This window comes from Bubalus bubalis, chromosome 4 (genome assembly GCF_019923935.1).
Source record: "Bubalus bubalis isolate 160015118507 breed Murrah chromosome 4, NDDB_SH_1, whole genome shotgun sequence".
NCBI lineage: Eukaryota > Metazoa > Chordata > Mammalia > Artiodactyla > Bovidae > Bubalus > Bubalus bubalis.
The window spans coordinates 111,133,414-111,152,391 of record NC_059160.1 but is presented as its reverse complement, the minus strand read 5'-3'; the positions used below and the strand labels follow the sequence as shown (position 1 = coordinate 111,152,391).

Here is an 18,978-nt window from a genome sequence, read left to right as displayed (position 1 = left end):
AGGTTTTGAAGCCCAGACACTGGAGTGGATCTCAAAATCAGAATAAGACTAATATATAGCTAGAAAGCCATAAAGCCCCCAAACAATAAACAGGTGGGATTCTGGACCCTCTAATAATAATAATTGTTCCTATTAATTTAGTAATAATATTGCTTTACTCAAATCAGGTAATCCTCATATAATCCTATAATACATGTATTATTATTTCCATTTTAGAAAAACTAACTTGCTCAAAATTATACAGCTAGTATGCAGCCAGAATGATAAAAAAAAAAAAAAAAATCTCTAAGTGTGTGACGAAAAGATACCACTGTCTGGGCAAAAGGAGGATTACAGACAAGAATGAACTTGTCATAACAACGGTCCTCCTAGACATTCATCCAGGAAGGAAAAGGCCACCACTGAATATGTTTGCCTTTCGGGGTGAGTTATCATCCAGTTTTGATAAAGCGCATAGCTGCTGTTCTCACATACCCTTTATCAATTAATAAAATCCCAGTGTATAAACATAGCCCTACTGCTACCATCAAGGATGTCTCTAGAATACTCAAGGTGAAGCTCTCTTACATATATCAACTCCCTTGAGTCATTTAAAAGATTTTAAATTTGAGAGCAATTCTCATGCACAACTGTGATATGTCTCTGGAGATGTTTTTATTCCTGCAGTATAGGTAGTTTCTAATAAAATATTTATAAATAAAATGTACAAGTCAGTGACTTAGGGTACTACAATTCGGGTTATTCCATCATAATAGCCCAGAGCTAGAAGAGTCTTCACACATAAAATGGCTGATTAGCATTATTTTGGTGGAATCCAACTCTAATTTGTATCCACGAGAGTGATTTTTTTTGGTTCTGGGAACTAACAAACACCCACCTACCATGGCTTCCACATATCTGAGTGCTAAAGTTCAAATGATGCCATCAGAATTTGGTTTCTCTCTTTTCAACTTGTAGCATGAATTTCTTCAGTTTTCACTTCCCTCCTAGGACGGCATTTTCCACGTGGCAGCTGCCCAGCAGCTCAGGCTAACATTCAGTCAGTGGAGCAAACTCTGCATAAGTGCCTTTTCCACTCATTCAACAAATACACATGCTGAACGCTTACTATGTACCAGCATCGCTCTGAATGTAGAGATATATCATTGAAGAAGACAGTGGGACCTCTGCCTTTGCGTTGCCTTTTCTAAATCTACTATTTGTCAGAATAGTTCCAGGCCTAACTACTTTAATACCATGTACCCAGCCGCACCCCAGTCATCATGCCCTCGGGGAGTGGCATGTTCTTGTTCAGACCTACAACTTAGACCCATGCTTAAAGAAGAGGAGACAGGGTAAATAACACTTAGATCACCGTAACAGTGGGAAGGAAGAGTTGGGATACTTTTACCAAATAACAAATTAAGCTTAGGAGGAAAAATTTTCAGTTAAAATTCCAAAATGCAAATTCAGGGAGTTTGTATGAAGCAATCTCTCCTGAAAACAAGTAGAACTTGCTCAAATAAAAGAAAATGATATTTTGAGTCCAGTTGAACTTCCAGAATCACCTGGTCTAGAAGCCTCATTTAGTCCACGAACACTAAGAGGAAAATAGTCTTCCAAGAGAGTAAATGGGGTATAGACACACTTCCATGGATATGAGCTATCTGCATTCTTTGTCTAAAGTTTATTTGTGTATAGAATTTCAACATCCACCAAGTGAATAACTCTGGGCTATGGGTCCTTCCTTCTTACCACAGACGTTGGAAATTATGTTCAATTTTGTTTCACCCCAGGTGAGGAAAGCTCAAGTTATTAGTGATTGAGGCCTCAGGCTTAGTAATTTATAAAATTTATTTTGCTCCTCTGTACCATGGAAGAAAAACTGCCCCCACTCCCATGCTTTAGGAAAATTGATTCAAAATTTGTTTGTCCAGTATACTGACTTCAGGCAACTGGATAATAACTGATAAAACTTCACTAGGAAATACTTGGTTTTTTTTTTCCAACAATAGTGTTATGGTAGCTGTACTTGTTTATTTTTTTCTTAACATGCTAGATAATTGGCAGATAATAGGTGTGTGTGTATTTAAAAAGCAAAGTTATTAGATATTTATGACATGGTAGTTAAGAACACTGAATTTTACACCTGAACTGCCTAAGTTAACATTATATCAACATTAATCTACTAAATGATCTTGAGCAAGAAACTTCTCTGAAAGTTTTTCAGAGAATAATAGTACATTCTAAGATTGTTGTACATATTAAAGATATTAACATACATCAAAACTCAGCATAATGGCTGGTTTATACTAATTGTTAACATTCAGAAATTTTAGGCATCATCCACCTTTTCATACTCAGGTTGCTTTTTCCTGCACGTAACAGGATTCTCACCTTAGGTTGATATAGGGATCATCAGTACCGTTGGAGTATTTCTGGCCATCCCTCCTTAGGGGGCAGTGACATGACTGCGCTTCCTCACCCTATTGCAGGCGGAGCTGTGTCCCTAGTTCCGGGAGGTCAGGCTGTGGGTGAAAGTCATGTGTGTTACTTCTGAGCTACAACATTTGATTCAGATGTGTGAACATTCAGAACTCTTCCTTCTAGAACTAAAACCAGCAATTTTGGAGATACACTTGCTCCATTGACCCAGATCTTTGAGTGACTACAATAAGCAGAAGCCCCTGCTGATACACAAAGACCTCTAACGTGAATGAGAAATAAGCCCTTGTTGTTTTAAGTCCCTGAGGTTTGAACTGTTTGTTACTGCTACATAATTAAACTTATGCTGACTGATGCAAGCAACTTAAGCGATAAAGCATTTAAGTGTCTCAGATAAAATAAAGTCTTTGGGGGCTTCCCTGGTGGCTCAGACAGTAAAGAATCTGCCTGCAATGCAGGAGACATGGGTTCAGTCCCTGGGTTGGGAAGATGGGAATGGCTACCCATTCCAGTATTATTACCTGGAGAATTCTATGGACAGAGGAGCCTGGAGGGCTACAAGCCATGGAGTTGCAAAGAATTGGACATGACTGAGCAACTTTTTTTTTTTTTTTTTTTTTTCCCCTTAGGCAGTTCCAGAGCTAGTTTACAGCTGGGGACTCTGAGTTTCCCTTGGCCTTCTCTGCGTAATTGAAAGATGGCTATGGCAGCTCCAGACACCATACATACAACAATCCAGTCGGAACGGGATAGTGGGGAGAAAGGGTCTTTTCCCCCAATGCTATCTCTTCTGTCAGGGAAAACATTTTTCCCAGGAGTCTCCTGCAGATTTCCCTTATATTTCATACAGTAGGTTGACCAAAATGTTTATTTGGGTTTTTCCATAACATCTTAAGCAAAACTCAAATGAACATTTTGGCTAACCCAGTAGTATTGGGAGTACTGGTTATGTCCAACTCTAGCCCAATTAGTGACCCAAAAAAAGGAATTACAAAAACTGACTTAATTCAATTGTAAATCATCTCATAAGCCTGGGGAAGGGGCCTACTGTTCTTCCTTTTTAATTTTTATTAGACTACAGTTTATTTACAATGTTGCATTACTTTCTGCTGTACAACAAAGTGAATCACTTATACATAAACTCATTTTAAAATTCTTTTCCCATATAAGCCATTACAGAGTATTGAGTAGAGTTCCCTGTGCTATACAGCTCCTTACTCGTTACCTGTTTTATATCTATTACTATATAGGGCCTACTATTCTTTAGTATACTAATCTCTGCATGATACATAAACAAAATCAGTGTTGCCTTAGCAGAGTAAGGAAGAAGACTGGTTATTTGTCTAAGCAACCAAGAGTATATTTCCCAAGAGCAATGGCCTTCTACAAGACTTCTTGTAAAACTGAAAGAGCACTTTTTAAAATGATGTTCCCCTGTACTTCCTGTCTATGCAATTGTCCCAGGAGAGAACTTCAAGTCTACTGAGAAGACTCTGGGGTATACTGGTAAATCTCCCTACATTTCAGTGGATAATGTGGATTTCTAAATAGGCTTGCTCAGCAACCTTGTTAGGCAGATACCTAATAATCTGGTGGATGCTAAAGTATGTTAATAGCAAGAATGTGCTACAGAAACTAATTATTTAAATGATGATTATTTCAACTTCAAATTTTGAATTACAATATATACCCAGAATACAAAATAAATAGTGACTTTCTTTGCTCTAAAGTGAGAGATGTAGGAAGAGAAGAGCTTACCAGAGAATGATGATCTACTCTCGAACCTCTTATGGCTTTGAAAAAATCCCACAATTGACAGTTTAACAGCATGAATTCCAGTTCAAAGTGAAAAGATGGTGACCTCCATGTCTTTCCATAACACGAGTATGCAGAATGCCAAGGGAAACAGCAAAATGAATTCCTTCCTGTAGCACACATTTTCCTTCCTATTAGTTGCAATTCCAATTTCTGATAGCACAGGTATATTTAATTGCCTCTGAATGTTGGAATGCAAACCATTTAGTGTTGAAAATAGGAGCCCAAAAAAGAATTGCAGGCTTCGTTGGCCTGCAGAACTCCATAGCTGCAATCTGGGGAATTTTTTTAATTCTTTGCCATTGTGCTTGCTTTAGAATGGCATTTAAATTATTAAATCATTACCCTGTCAAGCATAAATACTTTGCCAAAACTTGTGATTTCTGAGTTATCTGTGCTAAAATTGCAAGAATTCTACTGAATATTTTGATCAAGTCTGGTGATGGAAATGTGTATTTTTTCTCACTCTCCAGTTCCAAGATCTTTAAAAGGGGTTGGTCAATAAACCAAACTCAATTTTTTTATCCAAGAGATCTACACAACTGCTAATAGTAAGTATCCTTTCAGAAGATTCCTAACAATAGGAACCCTTCCAAAAATTTAATGCCAGTTATTTTGCCTGATACAAAAGAAAACTGCTATTCATTAATCGATGTTTCTTACTTATCGTACATTTGAATTTTATCTCTGGGTAGCAACATTAGAAAACTTACATTTTAGGATACTGTACTCTTTCCCTGTATATATCCATGATTCGCCTTTAAATTAACTTTAGGAAATCTCAGGTCTAAGCGTGCTTGTATAACTTTAGTACTCTTTCCACCAGAAACCATTTTACTAACGAAAATAGCTTCCAGCAACTTGTTAGAAGAGCCTCTGTGTGGCCATAGCCAAGATAAATGACCTTGAAGCCAAAATAAATGACTTTGAAGCCAAGATAAATGACCTTGTTGAATTTTACCTTATCAGGTATTTCATAGCTTGAATCAAAATTAAATTTTATCTGAAACAGAAGAAAATGTATTAAAGGTTAGAATAAGACAATAACTCACTTTTAACCTTGTAGACAAAGGTATATTAATTGACATGTGGAAAAATAGTCAACTTCTATCCTTCTAAAACTGCCAATCAGCATGTGTGATAGCTGGGCACTTGACTTTGATGATTAGCAGTCATGCATGAGGGTTAAAGTGCATATTAGTTTCATGGCTAGTACTAACTAAATCTACCATCTTGCCAATGGTTATTGCAACGAGTCACACTTTTAGTGCAGAACAAACAGAAAACAGGAATCTGTCATCATCCCCCTGGAACATTACTGCTAAATGAACCAAGAAAGAAAGAAAAGCATCTCACTATTAACCTCCAGTACTTTTGGAAATGGATGTTTGTATCCATAGCCTCTCTGATAGCCTGGGTTATGGCCTTGGAATGAAAATCCCTTGTTTTATATATAGTGGGTCAAAAGAGTAGGAAGAAAACTAACTCGAATGTTCACAATGACATGTGAATTTCCTCTGATGTTTAGCATTTTATTTCCCTAAGAGGGAGACTACTAAAAGGAAAAAAGGATCAATTCTCAAGAGGAAGCAAATTCAACAGTTAATAGAAAAAGAGATTATCTTGTTTTGCTAAGAAAATAAATAAGACATCTCTTTCTCAGAAGATAAGCAGCTTAAAGTACACACATTTCATATCCCTACAAATTGGCATGTTTAAGAACACCACAGAATAATGATTCTGATTTATTTGGATTTTGTTAAGGCCATGTTTTAAGGCCAAAAAAGATGTCCTTTTCATTACAGGGGACTGGAATGCAAAAGTAGGAAGTCAAGAACGATACTGGATGCTTGGGGCTGGTGCACTGGGACGACCCAGAGGGATGGAATGGGGAGGGAGGAGGGAGGAGGGTTCAGGATGGGGAACACATGTATACCTGTGGTGGATTCATTTTGATATTTGGCAAAACTAATACAATTATGTAAAGTTTAAAAATAAAATAAAATTTAAAAAAAAAAAAAAAGAAACACCTGGAGTAACAGGCAAATTGGGCCTTCCAGTACAGAATGAAGCAGGGCAAAGGCTAAAAGAGTTTTGCCAAGAGAACACACTGGTCATAGCAAACACCCTCTTCCAACAACACAAGAGAAGACTCTACACATAGACATCACCAGATGGTCAACGCCAAAATCAGACTGATTATATTCTTTGCAGCCAAAGATGGAGAAGCTCTCTACAGTCAGCAAAAACAAGACTGGGAACTGACTGTGGCTCAGATCATGAACTCCTTATGGAAAAATTCAGACTTAAATTGAAGAAAGTAGGGAAAACCACTAGACCGTTCAGGTATGACCTAAATCAAATCCCTTATGATTATACAGTAGAAGTGACAAATAGATTTAAGGGACTAGATCTGATAGACAGACTGCCTGATGAACTATGGACGGAGGTTCATGACATTGTACAGGAGACAGGGATTAAGAACATCCCCAAGAAAAAGAAATGCAAAAAGGAAAAATGGCTGTCTGAGGAGGCCTTACAAATAGCTTTGAAAAGAAGAGAAGCGAAAAGCAAAGAAGAAAAGGAAAGATATACCTAGTTGAATGCAAAGTTCCAAAGAATACCAATAAGAAAGCCTTCCTCAGAGATCAGTGCAAACAAATAGAGGAAAACAATAAAATGGGAAAGACTAGAGATCTCTTCAAGAAAATCAGAGATACCAAGGGAACATTTCATGCAAAGATGGGCACAATAAAGGACAGAAATAGTATGGACATAACAGAAGCAGAAGATATTAAGAAGAGGTGGCAAGAATACACAGAAGAACTATACAAAAAAGATCTTCACAATCAGATAATCCTGATGATGTGATTAATCACCTAGTGCCAGACATCCTGGAATGTGAAGTCAAGTTGGCCTTAGGAAGCATCACTACAAACAAAGCTGCTACTGCTGCTGCTGCTGCTGCCGCTAAGTCGCTTCAGTCATGTCCGACTCTGTGCGACCCCAGAGATGGCAGCCCACCCATCCCTGTGATTCTCCAGGCAAGAACACTGGAGTGGGTTGCCATTTCCTTCTCCAATGCATGAAAGTGAAAAGGGAAAGTGAAGTCGTGCAGTTGTGTCCAACTCTTAGCGACCCCCATGGACTGCAGCCTACCAGGCTCCTCCATCCATGGGATTTTCCAGGCAGGAGTACTGGAGTCTGGTGCCAGTGGAGGTGATTGAATTCCACTTTAGCTACTTCAAATCCTACAAGATGATGCTGTGAAAGTGCTGCACTCAATATGCCAGCAAATTTGGAAAACTCAGCAGTGGCCACAGGACTGGAAAAGGTCCGTTTACATTCCAATCCCAAAGAAAGGCAATACCAAAAAATGCTCAAACTACTGCACAAATGCTCAAACATCTCACACACATTAAAGTAATACTCAAAACTCTCCAAGTCAGGCTTCAAAAATACATGAACTGTGAACTTCCAGATGTTCAAGCTGGATTTAGGTAAGGCAGAGGAACCAGAGATCAAATTGCTAACGTCCGCTGGATCATCGAAAAAGCAAGAGAGTTCCAGAAGCACATCTATTTCTGCTTTATTAACTATGCCAAAGCCTTTGACTGTGTGGATCACAATAAACTGTGAAAAATTCTGAAAGAGATGGAAATATCAGACCACCTGACCTGCTTCCTGAGAAATCTGTATGTAGGTCAGGAAGCAACAGTTAGAACTGGACATGGAACAACAGACTGGTTCCAAATAGGAAAAGGAGTACATCAAGGCTGTATACTGTCACCTTGCTTATTTAACTCTATGCAGAGTACATCGTGAGAAATGCTGGGCTTGATGAAGCACAAACTGGAATCAAGACTGCCAGGAGAAATATTAATAACCTCAGATGTGCGCATGACACCACCCTTACGGCAGAAAGGGAAGAACTAAAGAGCCTCTTGATGAAAGTGAAAGAGGAGAGTGAAAAAGTTGGCTTAAAGCTCAACAGTCACAAAATAAAGATCATGGTATCCCATCACTTCATGGCAAATAGATGGGAAAACAGTGGAAACAGTGGCTGACTTTTTTTTTTTTTTTTTTTTTGGACTCCAAAATCACTGCAGATGGTGACTGCAGCCATGAAATTAAAAGATGCTTGCTCTTTGGAAGGAAAGTTATGACCAACCTAGACAGCATATTAAAAAGCAGAGACATTACTTTGCCAACAAAGGTCCATCTAGTCAAGGCTATGGTATTTCCAGTGGTCATGTATGGATGTGAGAGTTGGACTGTGAGGAAAGCTGAGTGCTGAAGAACTGATGCTCTTGAACTGTGGTGTTGGAGAAAACTCTTGAGAGTCCCCTGGACTGCAAGGAGGTCCAACCAGTCTATCCTAAAGAAGATCAGTCCTGAGTGTTCATCGGAAGGACTGATGTTCAAGCTGAAACTCCAATACTTTGGCCACCTGATGCAAAGAACTGACTCATTGGAAAAGACCCTGATACTGGGAAAGATTGAAGGCAGGAGGAGAAGGGGACAACCGAGGATGAGATGGTTGGATTTCATCCCTGACTCAATGGACATGAGTTTGAGTAAACCCCGGGAGTTGGTGATGGACAGGGAGGCCTGGCGTGCTGCAGTCCATGGGGTCGCGAAGAGTTGGACACGACTGAACCTGAACTGAACTGAACCGAAGGCCAATTTGACTGTAACACTGAAAGTTCAAATTGCTGTGAAGATTTCACTATAATGTTACTGCAGTTCTCTTAGGAATCAAGAGTTAAGTCTACAAAGTTCCTAAGAACACTTATGTAAAAGCATAAGGAAATGGGCAGGAATTTAAAAAAAAAAAAAAACAAAATAAAAAACACTTGACTTCATGCAGAGTTTTCCTCTTGAGAAGAGAGGAAGTGCAATCAGAAGTGATCCTGTGTGGCCTCTGCAGTCATCATCTTATAAGTTTTTCAGCTTGGTGTGAGGTAAATGGACCTCACACTTTATTCCTTTTTGCTTGACTTAAATTGTGATAATGTTGGAAAGAATTAAAGTCCATGTAGTATCATGTGAATATTCATAATGAAAAAAGCTGAATATAAAATTGCATGTGCTGCCACAGTACACACAATATTCCCTATATCTTGTGTACTGATGAGGAAAGATATAAAGAAGTGACTTCATAAAGTAACAGAATTATGAGCCATTTGTATGGAAACTTCTTTCACATAAAAACCTCGAATAGCCAAAGCGATCTTGAGAAAGAGAATGGAACTGGAGGAATCAACCTGCCTGACTTCAGGCTCTACTACAAAGCCACAGTTATCAAGACAGTATGGTACTGGCACAAAGACAGAAATATAGATCAATGGAACAAAATAGAAAGCCCAGAGATAAATCCACGCACATATGGACACCTTATCTTTGACACAGGAGGCAAGAATATACAATGGATTAAAGACAATCTCTTTAACAAGTGGTGCTGGGAAATCTGGTCAACCACTTGTAAAAGAATGAAACTAGAACACTTTCTAACACCATACACAAAAATAAACTCAAAATGGATTAAAGACCTAAACGTAAGACCAGAAACTATAAAACTCCTAGAGGAGAACATAGGCAAAACACTCTCCGACATACATCACAGCAGGATCCTCTATGACCCACCTCCCAGAATATTGGAAATAAAAGCAAAAATAAACAAATGGGACCTAATTAAACTTAAAAGCTTCTGCACATCAAAGGAAACTATTAGCAAGGTGAAAAGGCAGCCTTCAGAATGGGAGAAAATAATAGCAAATGAAGCAACTGACAAACAACTAATCTCAAAAATATACAAGCAACTCCTACAGCTCAACTCCAGAAAAATAAATGACCCAATCAAAAAATGGCCCAAAGAACTAAATAGACATTTCTCCAAAGAAGACATACAGATGGCTAACAAACACATGAAAAGATGCTCAACATCACTCATTATCAGAGAAATGCAAATCAAAACCACTATGAGGTACCATTTCACACCAGTCAGAATGGCTGCGATCCAAAAGTCTACAAGCAATAAATGCTGGAGAGAGTGTGGAGAAAAAGGAACCCTCTTACACTGTTGGTGGGAATGCAAACTAGTACAGCCACTATGGAGAACAGTGTGGAGATTCCTTAAAAAACTGAAAATAGAACTGCCTTATGATCCAGCAATCCCACTGCTGGGCATACACACTGAGGAAACCAGAAGGGAAAGAGACACGTGTACCCCAATGTTCATCGCAGCACTGTTTATAATAGCCAGGACATGGAAGCAACCTAGATGTCCATCAGCAGATGAATGGATAAGAAAGCGGTGGTACATATACACAATGGAGTATTACTCAGCCATTAAAAAGAACACATTTGAATCAGTTCTAATGAGGTGGATGAAACTGGAGCCTATTATACAGAGTGAAGTAAGCCAGGAAGAAAAACAGCAATACAGTATACTAACGCATATATGGAATTTAGAAAGATGGTAACAATAACCCAGTGTACAAGACAGCAAAAGAGACACTGATGTATAGAACAGTCTTATGGACTCTGTGGGAGAGGGAGAGGGTGGGAAGATTTGGGAGAATGGCATTGAAACATGTGTAATATCATGTATGAAACGAGTTGCCAGTCCAGGTTCAATGCATGATACTGGATGCTTGGGGCTGGTGCACTGGGACGACCCAGAGGGATGGTGTGGGGAGGGAGGAGGGAGGAGGGTTCAGGATGGGGAGCACATGTATACCTGTGGCGGATTCGTTTTGATGTTTGGCAAAACTAATACAGTGTTTGAGGTTTAAAAAATAAAATAAAATTTTTAAAAAAATGACAGAAATGTTCAGTAGAAATCAATTTAAACATTCAGCATGTAGCCAATTTGACCCTGGGTTTTTTCTTTCTCCTCTCCCCTGTCTGTATTCATTTGATCATTTTACATTCTTCCCCTTAAGAAAAATTCTTCTTTTCATATGAGCACCAGGAGTGAACATTTAGAGTTCTACAAGAACATATAATTCAGACTTCTCAATTTAAAACAAGGTGAAAGTGCATCCACAGTTTTTATATATTATAGACACAATAACTGGCATTCAATTGAATTTCCTATTTATTATATATTCTGAATTTTATATATTCTATCACTTGTAGGCTTAAAGGTTAAATGAGGCATGTAAAATAAGAGAGTGATTAAGTAAAAGGAGAATTTCTCACTTCTGTCATAACTGTGCCATTTTAAAAAGCTCGGCTTTCTTTTCCAAAAGGACTTGATTATATGGAGATATAGGAGGCAAGGAGCAAAAACAACTAAGATTTAGAAATACTTATTTTTCCTACAGGGATTCGCACCCAGAAAGCAAAACTTGCTGAGTCTAATTGGGAAAAAGATTTTTCTTTGTTTTAATGTCACTGTTCCTTATATTCCATGGCGTTGGATAAATTCAAATGCAGCATTGTTTTGGTAAAATTCGGAGTAGAACTTCTCATTTATCTGCTATAGTTCTGTTGGATTTACTTCATTTTGATCAATTTCAGTCAAGTTCTCTCGGATGCTTTGAATTTGGCAAGTATTCTAAATGAGTATCTTGTCACGACTAGTTGAAGTAAATAAGCAGTTACAGAAAAAAGCTATTTCATTGAACCGCAAAGAAAAGAAATTTCAAAGACTTTGTTGGTTTTCTCCTACTCTTAATAATGCAGTTATAATAGTACAGAAATCTTCTGAGAAGAAATTTTTATTGGTGGCTTACTTCACATGCATACACACCCAAATGCCTTCAGAAACTGATGCCCAAGGTGCTCCCTCAGAAAACCACAAAAACCATAAAATTCCATTTGGATGCAATGCTACTTAACAAAAAATTCAGGTTTAAATTAGGAGTTTGGAATTAATATATACACACTAGTGTACATAAAATAATCAACAAGGACCTGCTGTATAGAAAAGGGAACTATACTCAGTATTTTGTAATAACTTACAAGGGAAAAGACTTTGAAAAGGAATATATTTATGTATAACTGAATTATTGTGCTGTACACCTGAAATTAACATGACATTGTACAATCAACTAATACTTCAATAAAAAATAAAATTTAGCTTAACAAATCATATTTATGAAATCTTTAAAAATAAAATTAAAAAATAAAATCAGCCTTGATACCCATAAAGTGGCAGCAACTCTACAAGGTTCATAAAAATGAACGGTAAGAGAAAATTCTGCTTTGTTCTGGTAATTCCATTTTTCTAAACTAAAACTGCGTCTCGTGCCTAGGATGGTGCTAAGCCATGAGCACCTCACCTTTCCCAGGTTTTAACTCTCTCATGTGGCTGAGATTCTTCTTGTAAATCCTAAATCCCATTTTATTTTCCTCTACTCCATACTTCTCAATGATCAAATATTCAAAAGCTGAAATTAAGGACCCTTCATATGTAAATGCTGGGGAATAATTTTCCTAGGGGAAAAATGTAATATTCTGTTTTTATAGAAATATCTTATTTTTCCCCATAGACCTAGGTCTCAAGCCATTCTGTTAAAGGGAAAGAGAAGTAATTTTATTATATTACAATATCTGACCGTATTATGAGATCAAAGGATAGAGTCTCACTTTGACGATTATCTAGTAATTCCCTCTAGCTGGAGAAACTCTGCTTACTGAAATCATCTTGAACCACTCAGCAGGGCCCAGGGGTCACCCCACTGTTAGAGCCTGAGCTTATGTGGGCAGTCCCTCACATCCCCTCTCCTGCCTGCCCCTGTTCTCTGAGGTGCCAAAAGCCTTGGTGCTCAGTAGTCTTCTAGTAATATGCAGTTTTCCCTGGGAGAGGGAGGGAGTGGGAGTAGGGGTTAATAGATTCAATAGATGGGGATATAGAGAATGGATAAAACAAGATCCTACTGTATAGAACAGGAAACAATATATTCAATATCCTATGATAAATCATAAATGGAAAATATATATATATGTGTATGTATGTAACTGAATCACTTTGCTGTACAGCAGAAATTAGCAACATTGCAAACCAACTACAGTTCAAGATTTTTTTTAATATGCAGATTTCTCAAACAGGAATTAATATACTTTAAGACCACACACTTAAAACCCAGTGAGACAGTATAAGTGATGTCCAGGCATCATTGCTTGACAGCCTTCATTGCCTCTAAGATTTCATGATCTGTATCAGATCTACTCTTTTAAAAATTCTTTCAATCTATATCAATACTTAAAGCTAAGAGATTTCTATTTCTCTGACCCCAATGTGTTCAATCTCCTCTGTTACATTCTGTTTATTTTCCTTCATTATCCCTTCATGGAAAACAGAAAACAGGTCCTTAATTCCCTCCTAAGTCCCACTGACTAAAAAGATTTAAATGTCTTCTTTATTTGATGCTGGGTTAATTCCAAATTACCTATATTCCTTCCAACTTACAGCAATTATATTGGGCCAATTTTCTTTTCCTTTAATTTTTGAGAGGCAAAGAGAACCAGATCTTTAGAGGGAGCACAGCAGGTTTCATATAGTTTTATTACTTGGGTCTAAGCATTCTAAACATGTTACCAAGAAATACTTTCTGCATGAAAAGTATTACATTTTTTGAACAAAATTTGATACATATTTCTTTTCCTATAAAATGGGAAAGAGAATTAGCATTTACTAAACTTCATCTGTGTGCCAAGTGTCAGATGGTGATATCTCATGGAATTTTCTCGATTTTTACTGTGGTGTTATTAGTCCCACTTCTCACGTAGAGAAATAAGAGGCTCAAAGAAGAAAAAGACTAACAGTGCTTAAAACACAGTATTCTCTGACTCTACACCTCGACTATCTTTTAGTATTCCATTATGAGTTGAAGTAATATATAGCATTATAATTGATATTCCATGATTTTCCTGTTTCAGTTATTACTTTCACATTTATTAAAATTCACACAAAAACATTTGTCTTAATGAAAAATCAAATTGTATTGACATATAAGCAGCCAAAATAACTGCTCTATGAGGAAAATTAATCCAAATCTATTCGCATCTAGAAAGGTAAAACTCTTGGGTGTTGCTTTAGAACAGCAATCAAATACTCAATCATTATGTTTCAGCCATGTCAGAAACTTATTTTCCATTATTGTATATTAATTGTGATTCTGATTAGTTGTGTTAACAAGACTTTTTCTCCTTATGCTTGGCATTTTTTCCAAGAAACCTATTTTGTTTTATACCATAGTTGGACTTTTGCCTAGAGAACCACAAAATCACTCAAAATGAACACCATCTCATCTTCCTGAAGGAAAACACTTCTGTCTGATGCCAGCCTCATGGCTCTCCCCTAATATTTTCTCAGCCGTAGGTGTTAACATCTGCTGTTGTAAAATCTTTGGTTTTGGTTGGGGTAGACTGGGGTGAGGACCAGAGCCAAGATCACTTTTTACATTAAACATTATGTAATCATGCCACATGTCCAATTACAAAGATGACTGAAACTTTACAAAACAATCTACTTCTTTAAGCTCATCTTAATTATTTTCACATTTGTATTTTTGCAATTTACCTAAGATTCTCACCCAAACAACCCTTAAGTAAAGCAACTGACACCCTTCTCACAATTGAGGAGCCAGGAGGTGAAAATGCTTTTGATGCCTCCTTCTTTGCACTGTTGAAGCCGAGATGGCTCTCCAGCTCTTCTGGAAATGCACGCAACTCTTAGACCACTTACAAGCTCCCCACCACCCCCCACCCCGTTTCACTATTTAGATGGCTGCTCAGAGACAATCAGAAAAAGTGCCAAAGAACATATCACCTCAAAATAGCTTCCCCAAACTCTGTACTGTATTCTTCCCTCTCTTGACGCCTCCACATTATCCTATATGCACAAGAGGAGGTAGCGTGAATGGAAAAAAAGAAAACCACACAAGGCAGCTCATGTGCTTCAAGAAGGACCCAGGGTGACGTTAGGGTCCCTGGGTTCATAGTGGGGGCCGACCCAAGTTATCACACACAGGGTCACTTGCTGCCCCTTGTGCAATGTCCATAAAATGCATTCCTGGTTTTGTTCTAGTTGTCTCAACGCATGATAGAACTTCTAAGACCACTGATTAAAGAAATGACTTAGTGCAATCAATTGCCACTTTTAAGGCAGCGAGCTATCGTTCTGAGATTAGCGGGATGCTTTCTCAGTAGGAGATAACACTCTCCATTCTTTTTTTTCCCCTAAGATACTTCTTCTGATGATCTGTTTTGTGTTCAGTGCTATATTTTCTTCCTTTCTGTCCATCAATATTTAATTTAAACATCTTTTTCAGAGAGAATAGTTTGACCTTTAGTCAAAAAGATTTACCCACATCAGTTCACAGATTTCTCCAATTTTTATAATTTCATTTGAAATCATTAAGATGAACTTCAAATATAAAATTTATATTGCTTGAAAGGCATTTGCCTCAATATGTTAAGTAATGGATCTACTATCCTTTTCCAAAGAATCATAAAAGGCCATTGTCTAGTAAGATAATTCTATTTCTTCCAGGCAGTATCTGGACTTAGTGACCCTCCAAGAGTACATGTTAACACTACAATATTTGCACAGCATCTAGGATCTCGACTTTGATGGTTGCTGCTGCTACTAAGTCGCTTCAGTCGTGTCCGACTCTATGCGACCCCATAGATGGCAGCCCACCAGGCTCCCCCGTCCCTGGGATTCTCCAGGCAAGAACACTGGAGTGGGTTGCCATTTCCTTCTCCAAAGCATGAAAGTGAAAAGTGAAAGTGAAGTCGCTCAGTCGTGTCCGACTCTGTGTAACCCCATAGATGGCAGCCTACCAGGCTCCTCCGTCCATGGGATTTTCGAGGCAAGAGTACTGGAGTGGGGTGTCATTGCCTTCTCCGGACTTTGATGGTTACAACATAAGCAAAACACTGCGGGGGGTGGGGAACACAGCCATCCCTTCCATTAAGTTCCATAGCTTTCAATCTTTAAAGAAAATCCTCTAGCTATTTCACTATTTTACTAAATCATAATGTCAGCTAATTTTCAATTCTAGTCAAAATCATCAAAAGAAAACTATAGGCTCCTAACTTTATTTTCTTGAAAATAATGGCAAAGCCAGAAGAAAATAAAGGTTTTCTATAAATGAATATGACATTGGAATGATTTAAATAGTAAATGACCAAAAATTATGATCCTAGGTAAGTTTAAATCCTAACATTGTTGACTGATTTGAAATAAGAATCATCAACAATTGGATTAGTACAAACAGCTCAATGTTCAAAAGACTGAGCTTGAGACTGGGTCATGGTTTTTCCCCAGAATCTTAGGACAGTCATATTATTTTGGGTACTTCAGATTTACCATCTACGAATGAAGATAATATTGCCTAAATGAAATAATAAACCCAACTGTTTTATAAATTATTCAGTGGAAACAAATGGTGTAAGATCAAAGTTTGTTCTTAATAGAAATTGATCATTATAATTTAAATGTGTATGTAAATAATTACTGAACATAATGCTGAATTCAAGATAGCTTTTCAATCACTTACAATACTTGGCTAATTTTTAAGGAGAAAGAAAAACAGCATTGAAGAGCATGTTGTTATTAGTGCACAAGAACTATAGAATGGGGAGTGAGTTCAAGCAAAATCTACCATTCTGCCAGTAGAAAGAGTAAAAAATCCTTCCACTGATTTCTTTACTGCTATATTAAAACATTTACCTCAGGAAGTGTTGGCTGGATTGACAAATTATTGAAAATGCAAAGTAGTACATGTTTATTTCCATTAATACAAATTTAATATTATCCTAATGCTGCTTGCAATATTTGAATAGCATAACCATTTATTGGCCACTGCAATTCTGAGGGACTATTATTTATTCTCCCCCAGAGTATGATTTATGCATTCTATTATTTACCCATGAATAGCTTGATCACTACCAAAATGCTTTGCCTTTCAGTTTTTTTGACAGCAATCTTGATTTTAGAATGTTACCCTGACATTCTAATATAGTGTTAAGGCAGAAAACATTGAGTATACTGGGAGTTGTATAATGCATACAAAATTACTTGTTTTTCATCTTTTATCTAACCTAAATTTTAGAACTTGTTTTCTCAGCCAAGTTTTAAGCATTTAAGTTGTGAAATTTAATAGGAATTGCTGGCAAATAATACTAACTGACATTTTAAACTTTCCTTCATATTATTTCCCATTCTAAGTACTCTGTATGTCATAAATGTACATATCACAAATCAGAGTTTATATAGTTATTTCCTTGCTTCACCCAGCTCCCTTGTTACAGATAGTGAAACAAGTTCAGGAAGTCTAAATAACTTGATGAAATTGATTTGGTAATTTAAGTGGCATGATCTATGTTATATCTGATGTTGCCCAGTTATTATAATTATTATCAGTATCTTTTGATACATGATTTTATTGATTTGGTATAAACAATTAAAAGTTATTTCAGTCAAAAGAATCCAGACAGTAACATATAAGTATGTTCACAAAACTAAACTCTTCTTAGCAGTTTAGTGAATATTTGCTCATTTCTATATAGAATGACAGAATATATAAGAGCATGAAAATTAAACCCCAATGACTTAAGTATTATCCCACTCTAAAAGAAATCACATTACAGAAACCATAGTTCAAATCCTCAGTGTTCTGATCTATAAAATGGACATCTACTTACGGTATCTACTTTTGCTGCTCTACAATTTGGCTTTTAGGGTCAAATCAGTTGAGGTAATGTGAAAGTGTCACAAAATGCAAGAACTTTATAAATGAGAGGTTGAATGAGGAGATACTGCAGAGACTTGATAAAGAAAAGGAAAACCATATCAGCATCACTAGTACAATTTTAAGAGAAACGTTGAAGGGGATATACAACATAAAAACTATTTAGGAAAAATAATTGACAGGAAAAAATGAGCCAGTTTTCTGCTTTCTCCATAGTCTGCCTAGAATTAAAAAAATAAAGAATACTTGCACAGATTTTCTAAATAATCTAGAAAAGTTGATACGCCTTTGCAGTCTTAACAGGATTTAATCTGTAATTTTTTTTAAAGTGTGTGTTTTACACACATATATGGAATTTAGAAAGATGGTGACGATAACCCTGTATGTGAGACAGCAAAAGAGACACAGATGTATAGAACAGTCTTTTGGACTCTGTGGGAAAGGGCGAGGGCAGGATGATATGGGAGAATGGCATTGTAACATGTATATTATCATATGTGAAACGAATCGCCAGTCCAGGTTCGATGCATGATACAGGGTGCTCGGGGCTGGTGCACTGGGACGACCCAGAGGGATGGGATGGGGAGGGAGATGGGAGGGGGGTTCAGGATGGGGAACACGTGTACACCCATGGCGGATTCATGTCAATGTATGGCAAAAACCACCACAATATTGTAAAGTAAAAAAATAATAATAAATAAAACTGAAAAAATAAATAAATAAAGAGTGTGTTTTAGTTTCAACAAGGTGTCCCAGGAGCCAGGCCCTCACTATGTGTAAAAAGTATTTGAAGAAGGTTGTCTCCACCTCTGATTATACTTTCATTTATTCAGTAAGCATTTCTTAAGACTTACCGTGTACCCAAACCAACTGATACGTCATAGAAGGCAAAGGAAAGGAAGATAATAGCATCCCTCTTCATATAGCATCTTCATGTTGAAGAGACAAATAACAAAGATACTAGAAACCATGGATCAAGATGTGATAATGCAAGTCAGAAGGCATAAATGAATGTGGATGAGAGACA

The 18,978-nt window shown here is 37.3% G+C and overlaps 1 protein-coding gene and 1 long non-coding RNA gene across 4 annotated transcripts in view; one reads left to right on the top strand and one right to left on the bottom strand.

The window, feature by feature from the left end:
- LOC123465700 overlaps window positions 1–18,978 on the bottom strand; it is a 289,227-nt gene that overhangs the window by 34,893 nt on the left and 235,356 nt on the right. Inside the window, exons 9-11 of the long non-coding RNA XR_006640972.1 lie at window positions 5,201–5,242; window positions 4,183–4,349; window positions 2,377–2,507 (exon numbers count right to left, since the gene is read on the bottom strand). This is a non-coding gene — a long non-coding RNA (uncharacterized LOC123465700). The remainder of the gene's footprint in view (window positions 1–2,376; window positions 2,508–4,182; window positions 4,350–5,200; window positions 5,243–18,978) is intronic.
- SYT1 (synaptotagmin 1) overlaps window positions 1–18,978 on the top strand; it is a 622,866-nt gene that overhangs the window by 412,847 nt on the left and 191,041 nt on the right. The window lies entirely within an intron of this gene.